Source organism: Dioscorea cayenensis, chromosome 7 (assembly GCF_009730915.1).
Source record: "Dioscorea cayenensis subsp. rotundata cultivar TDr96_F1 chromosome 7, TDr96_F1_v2_PseudoChromosome.rev07_lg8_w22 25.fasta, whole genome shotgun sequence".
In the NCBI taxonomy this organism is placed as follows: domain Eukaryota; kingdom Viridiplantae; phylum Streptophyta; class Magnoliopsida; order Dioscoreales; family Dioscoreaceae; genus Dioscorea; species Dioscorea cayenensis.
The window spans coordinates 17,525,009-17,531,342 of NC_052477.1; the positions used below are offsets into that span (position 1 = coordinate 17,525,009).

Genomic DNA, 6,334 nt, shown 5'->3' on the forward strand with positions numbered 1-6,334 from the left:
AGAAGAAAAGAAGACAAAGTAGATTGTGGATGCACTGTTTGATGAAATCTTGGAATGAACAAATGCGAAGACACAAGTTGTGCTCGAAGATACATGAATGTGTGCCAACCTCCATGCGTTCAAGTAATTACAATGATTTGGAGGGGCACAAAGGCAGTCACACTTGCGTATTCCAACTTGTGCAATGATAGCAAAATCTTTCAGCAATGAGGCCTTTTATTGAAGAAGCGACGTGATCTACGGCATAGACATGTGCCCGTTTTTGTTTCCTCGATGAAAAGTGTGGATTCGGGAATATTTTGGTGGAGTACCGCAGCAAATCGATGTAGCAATTTACTGTAATAGGTACTGTTCATAGCCCGCATAAAATCAGATTTCCAAAAATCCACATGGGAGTATGGAAATTACCCACGCCCGTGTGGATGCCCAATTCCAGCCCTATTTAAGCCGTGATTCAGCCCGATTTCAGCATCCTTATTTCCATCTTTTCTCCATCTTTTGGGAAGCTTGCGGCTAGGGTTTAGAGGGGCTTTGGCAAGGCTTTTGGAGTGGTTCTACAGCTTTGACACCATGTTTCTCTTGGAAGATAGTTATTGGGGGAGCTTTCGTCAGCACCGATCCGGCGAGGTGTACCCTAGGCTTGACAATGGGACCTTTGGAGAGGACGAGGCTACTCCACAATACCATCGACACGAATACCGAGGAGGTTTTCTTATGAATTACTTGTTTTGATTTTCGATTTCATTATTGATTGTATCTTGCTCCATGGAGGGCTAAACCGCCTAGTGGGTACTTGGACTTGTAAACCCTAGGATGTTATTGTTTCATTGACCTTTTATTATGCTTTCCTTAATTGATGTCTTTAATTGAGTTCTAATCTTGAATGCTTGTTAAATGATTGATCCCTTAGAATGACACTAGGGTTGAGAGTCCATCTTGGTAGCCTTTGTGGATGAGTGAGACACCATGAGGGTTAGACAATGCTAGATTAGAGAGGGTTGAGAGGGTGAGTCGAGAGGTAGCGGAGCGTCCCCTTTCTCCTCCGGTGTGATTTATCCTACCTCCATGTTCCTAGAGTTCTTTGCGGTCATAATAGAGTGAAGTGCTAAGAGAGGAACTTCGCTGGGCTTAGTTGTGCGAGCAATAGAGTTAAGCATTGAAGTAATCCTTAGTATCTGAGGCTTAATTGTTACTAGGGGTTTTTCGCTTAGACCAAAGGGTTAGATCTATATGTAGGAATAGGGTCTATCACTTGGAATCCCTAAAGCTTCTTGCAACTGTACACAGTGTGAGGTGTTGAGACTGAGCGATTTCTCTGCCGGGGCATAGTGTAGAGTTAGTCACGGTTGACCTTAGGTTGGGTACCGTGTATTTTAGGATTTTCATGACTCATTAAGTATCAGTTAGGAGACATAATAGTTGGTCTTGCACTTAAAGAAATAGTCCTAGGGGGAGCAATGTCCGAGTGCCCCACTTTCTATCGATTGCCTTTTCTCTCAATTTATCGTGCCTCTCTTTCTTATTTCTTTTAGTTCTTTTCACATCAATTTTATTCACATTATCATCAATTCATTTTCATCATAGTTAAATAGCAATCCTGGTGTCTGATCACTATTCCATGAGGATACGATACTCCACTCACTTGGGAATTTATTACTTCAACAAACTTGTGCACTTGCAGGTCACACGCAAGGGGTGTTGTCACGGGGTCTTGCTCCCTAGGGTACCTCCTGCTACAACATCAAGTGACTGTCTCATGCTCGTGTTTAACCCATTATAGAAAGTCTGAATGATCATCCACTCGGGGAACCCATGTTGAGGACATTTCCGTGGGAGCTCCTTGAACCTATCCCATGTCTCAAATAGAGACTCCAATTACATTTGTACAAAGGAGGATATCTCATTCTTGAGCTTTGTAGATTTTTCGGAGGGAAATATGGGTAAGAAAAGCTTCTGCCATCTCCTCCCAATGTAGTGATCGATGCTCGAGGTAATGAATGTAGCCATTGCTTCGCTTTCCCTTTCAAGAAAAATGGGAAGGCCCTCAACTTGATAGCATCATCAGTAACACCATTGATCTTGAGCATGTCACACACTCCCAAGAAGTTCTCTATGTGATTGTTTGGATCCTCATCGGCCAAACCATTAAACTGTGCCGACTGACTGTAACATTTGGATGAATGCTGGCTTGAGCTCAAAATTCTGAGCTATAATCAATGGCCTCATAATGCTAGATTGTGTGCCAAGAACTGCGGGTCTAGCATAATCGGATAGTGTCCTCTGCTGCTCATTCTGTTCTGCATTATCTGACCATTCACCTTCTACCTCAACTTGATTTGTCTGTTCTTGCACAGGTTCTTTACCCCTTCTATGAATGCTTCGTTCAATGTCCAAATTTTCTTCAACCGATATCGAAGAGTTTCCTCGGGTTATAATCTGGAGCTGCAATTAAAGAAAGAAAAACAAATCAGAATGATGGAAGAATAAGAAAATATGAAAAAGAACGAGTGATGAATAGCTGAAATAGCAAAGTGTTTCTAAAACACCTAGTCCCCAACAATGGCGCCAAAAACTTGACAAACTCCATTTTGCTTATGTACCGCAAGTGCACGGGTTTATCGAAGTAATAATACCCCGATGAGTGGGTAGTCGAATCTACAGAGAATAGTGATTAGAAACACAAAGATTGCTATTTAACTAGAATGAAGATGAATCGATAATGATGTGAATAAGAATCTATGCAAATAGAAATAAGAAAAGAAGAAGGAGGTGCAAATAAAAGATAGGAGAGGCAATCGACGATAAATGGGGCACCCGGACATTGCTCACCCTAGGACTATTGTTTCAAGTGTAAGACCAATCATTATGTTCCCTAACTAATGCTTAATGAGTCATAGAGATCCTTAAACACACTGTCCCAAAACTTAAGGTCAACTGTGACTAACTCTACACTATACCGGTGGAGAAATCTCTCAGTCTGGACACCTCACACTGTGCTGGGTTGCTCTAGGCTCTAGGCTCTAGGCTCTAGGCTCTAGGGATTCTAAGTGATAAACCCTATTCTCTAAAATAGATCTAACCCTTTGGTTTAGGCGAAAGACACCTAGTCACAATTAAGTCCTAGATACTAAGGATTACTTCAACGCTTCACTCTGTTGCTTGCGCAACTAATCCCCAGCAGAGCTCATCTCTTAGCACTTCACTCTATTGTAACTACAAAGAACTCTTGGAATGTGGAGGTAGGATAAATCACGCCGGAGGGGAAAAAGGACGCTCCGCTACCTCTCGACTCACCCTCTCAATCCTATCCAATCTAGTATTGTCTAACCCTCATTGTGTGTCACTCATCCACAAGGATTACCTAAATGGATTCTCAACCCTAGTGTCATTATAAGGAAAAATCAACTCAATAAGCATTCAAGATTAGAACTCAATTAAAACATCAATTAAAGGAAGCATAATAAAAGGTCAAAGAGACGACATCATCCTAGGGTTTACAAGTCCAAGTACCCACTAGGGGTCTAGCTCTGCATGGAGCAAAATACAATCAATAATGAAATCCAAAGTAAAAATATAAAATCTATGAATAAAACCCCCTTGGTGTTAGTGTCGATGGTCTTGTGGAGTGGCCGCGTCTTCTCCAAAGGTCCCCTCGTTAAGCCTAGGGCACACCTCGCCGGATCGGTGCTGATGAAAGATCCCCCAATAACTCTCTTCCGAAGGAAATGCGATGTGGAAGGCTGTAAACCCCTCCAAAACCTAGCCAAAACTTCTCCAAACCCTAGCCACGGGGGCCTCCAAAGGTGGAGAAAAGATAGCCAAAAGATGGAAAAGAGGATTCTCAAATCGGACTGAAATCGTGACTTAATTAGGGCTGGAATAGGCCGTCCACACGGGCATGTGGAATTTTCACACGGCCGTGTGAATCTCCAGAAATTCGATTTTCTGCAGCTTGTGAACAGTAACTACTGTAGTAGATTGCTACAGTGATTTCCTGCAGTAAACCTGCTATAGTGCTCGGCCAAAATACTCCCGAATCAATACTTTTCATCAAGGCAACATAAACGGACACACGTCTATGCTGTAGATTGCATTGCATCTTCAAATAAAAGCATATTTGATGACAATCTTACTAGCTTTGCACAAGTCGGAACACATGATTGTAACAGCCTTTGTGGCCCTCCAATTTGCATATTTCCTTGAACACCATGGAGATTGGCATAGACTCACATGTCTTTGAGCACAACTTGTGTCTTCATGTTTGTTCATTCCAAGATTTCATCAACTAAGTACACTCACAATCTACTTTGGCTTCTTTCATCTATATTTGTCTCCATAACGCTACATGCACAAAAGAACACAAATACACATGTATTAGCGGTAAAATCTGAGAAAGTTAATGCTCATCTTAAGAAAAGAATACTTCATATTACTAATACACAAGCACTTATCACCAAGTTTCAATGATTTTACAAATGTGAACCGGGGAAGTAATCGTATTCCACTACCTCCCTAATATTGTTTCAATTACCTTATATGTTTGTCTTTTTGCACACATTAAGGACAATGTATGATTTAAGTGTGGGGGAGGGGTTTAAGTTTTATTGTTAGCTTTATTACTTACCAAGTTGTGACTTATGATGGTGCATTTGAAATGTAGAGGAGTTTCTTGGTATTATGGTGGACACTTGTGAGTTTGTTCTATTTTCAATTCTATTTTTTTAGTGTGCATGTTATTCTTGATGATTAGCCTAATTAGAGCACACAACTTCTCTATTGTAACGACTTACAACATGTTGGACTTCCTTTAAATTTATTCATTGTACTTCTTGTAAAGAAAAATTTTCAAATTTTAAAGAATTTGTTTAAAAAGAGAGCGAATAAATTTGAGAAATGGAAATAGCTAAATATCTAATATATTTTATATCAATTTGTCAACTTAAGTGTGGGGGAATTCGATGAGTGTATTTGAATTTTTTTTCTTTTAACCCATATTTTATATTATATTTATTTGAATTTTTTTTCTTTTAACCCATATATTATATTATATTATATTTCACATATAGCATTTCGAGGTGGGGAACCCATAGGGAGGGGAAAAAGACTCCTCGACCCCTGCCCCACTACAGGGACCGAGGAAATTTATTCCCCCGTCCTATTCCCACATGAGAGGGAACCAGGGATTCCTCTCCCTGAATGGGGCAGATCCTCAAGGAGAGCGGCGAGTCCCCACCCCATGTCCATCCTTACTGTTTACATAAAACACATATTTTTTTGCCTACTAAGATCAGTGTTTTTTTTATTTATATGCATATGTTTCATTTGATCTTTAACCGTCCAGCAGTGTGTCACCCTATATGTGAAACCATCTTTGGTCCTAGCACAAGCTCTACTAAAATTGTGAACTTAATATCAAATGGAAACAACGAGAATATATCTACCTATAATAGCCTATAGTGTACCAAGGAAGCTATAACACATATAGGTTTATGTTTGTATTTACAAAATTATTCATCCTTAAGACATGTATATTGATGAGTGTACAATGCTCATATATTTTATATCAATTTCTATACTCAATTGGCATGCATTAGATCCTTAATATGGAATTCGAGCCTAAATATTGTGTGTTTTGCATTAATAGGCTTAGGGCAGTGCTTAATGATGAGGGAGAGCCAAAGGATGCATTCTAGGCACAAAATGATAAGTTTGGAGCTCTCTTGGCATTATTATATTAAGGACAAGGCAAACTTGGTGGCTTACAGGCAGGTTATGATCACCCTTATGGCCGTAAGCCTATGCTAGAAGACCTTATAGGCATGCTTATGCCTGTAAGGAGGATTCAGAGCTAAGTCAGAGGACCTTAAGAGTAAGGCTTACACTTGTAAGGATGCCCGTAAAGACCATCCTTAGGGGCTTATGACCATAACATATGCCCGTAAGGACAGTCGCAAGAAGCAGAACAGTGAGACTTACGGTTCAACGTTTAGGGCCGTAAGAGAAACCATAACAAAATTAGAAGACCTTACAGATGGGTCTTATAACCGTAAGCTGTTCCGTAAGGCTTGCGACAATCTTCCCTTGCTCCCTTACGGCCTAACACTTATGCCCGTAAATAGCCCGTAAGCAGTGGGGTATAAATAGAACTTAAGCTAGGGCATCATCTATTCTATCTCTCTATTCTTTGGGGGCGATTCTTGGGGTGAGATTGAGGAAGAAAAAGGGCTGAATCTCCAGGACCTTAGGCAAGTTTTTGGAGAGGGATTTGGCTCAGCATTCAAGGGGATTGGAGATCATAGCCAACAAGGCCCATCTTGGTGGCGCATGTGGAGTC

The 6,334-nt window shown here is 40.7% G+C and overlaps 1 non-coding gene across 1 annotated transcript; it reads left to right on the forward strand.

Moving 5' to 3' along the window:
- The first annotated feature begins 1,807 nt into the window (after nucleotides 1–1,807).
- LOC120266255 lies at nucleotides 1,808–1,914 on the forward strand. Its single transcript, XR_005538097.1, has one exon. It is a non-coding gene; the product is annotated as a small nucleolar RNA R71 (small nucleolar RNA).
- Nucleotides 1,915–6,334: the final 4,420 nt, after the last annotated feature.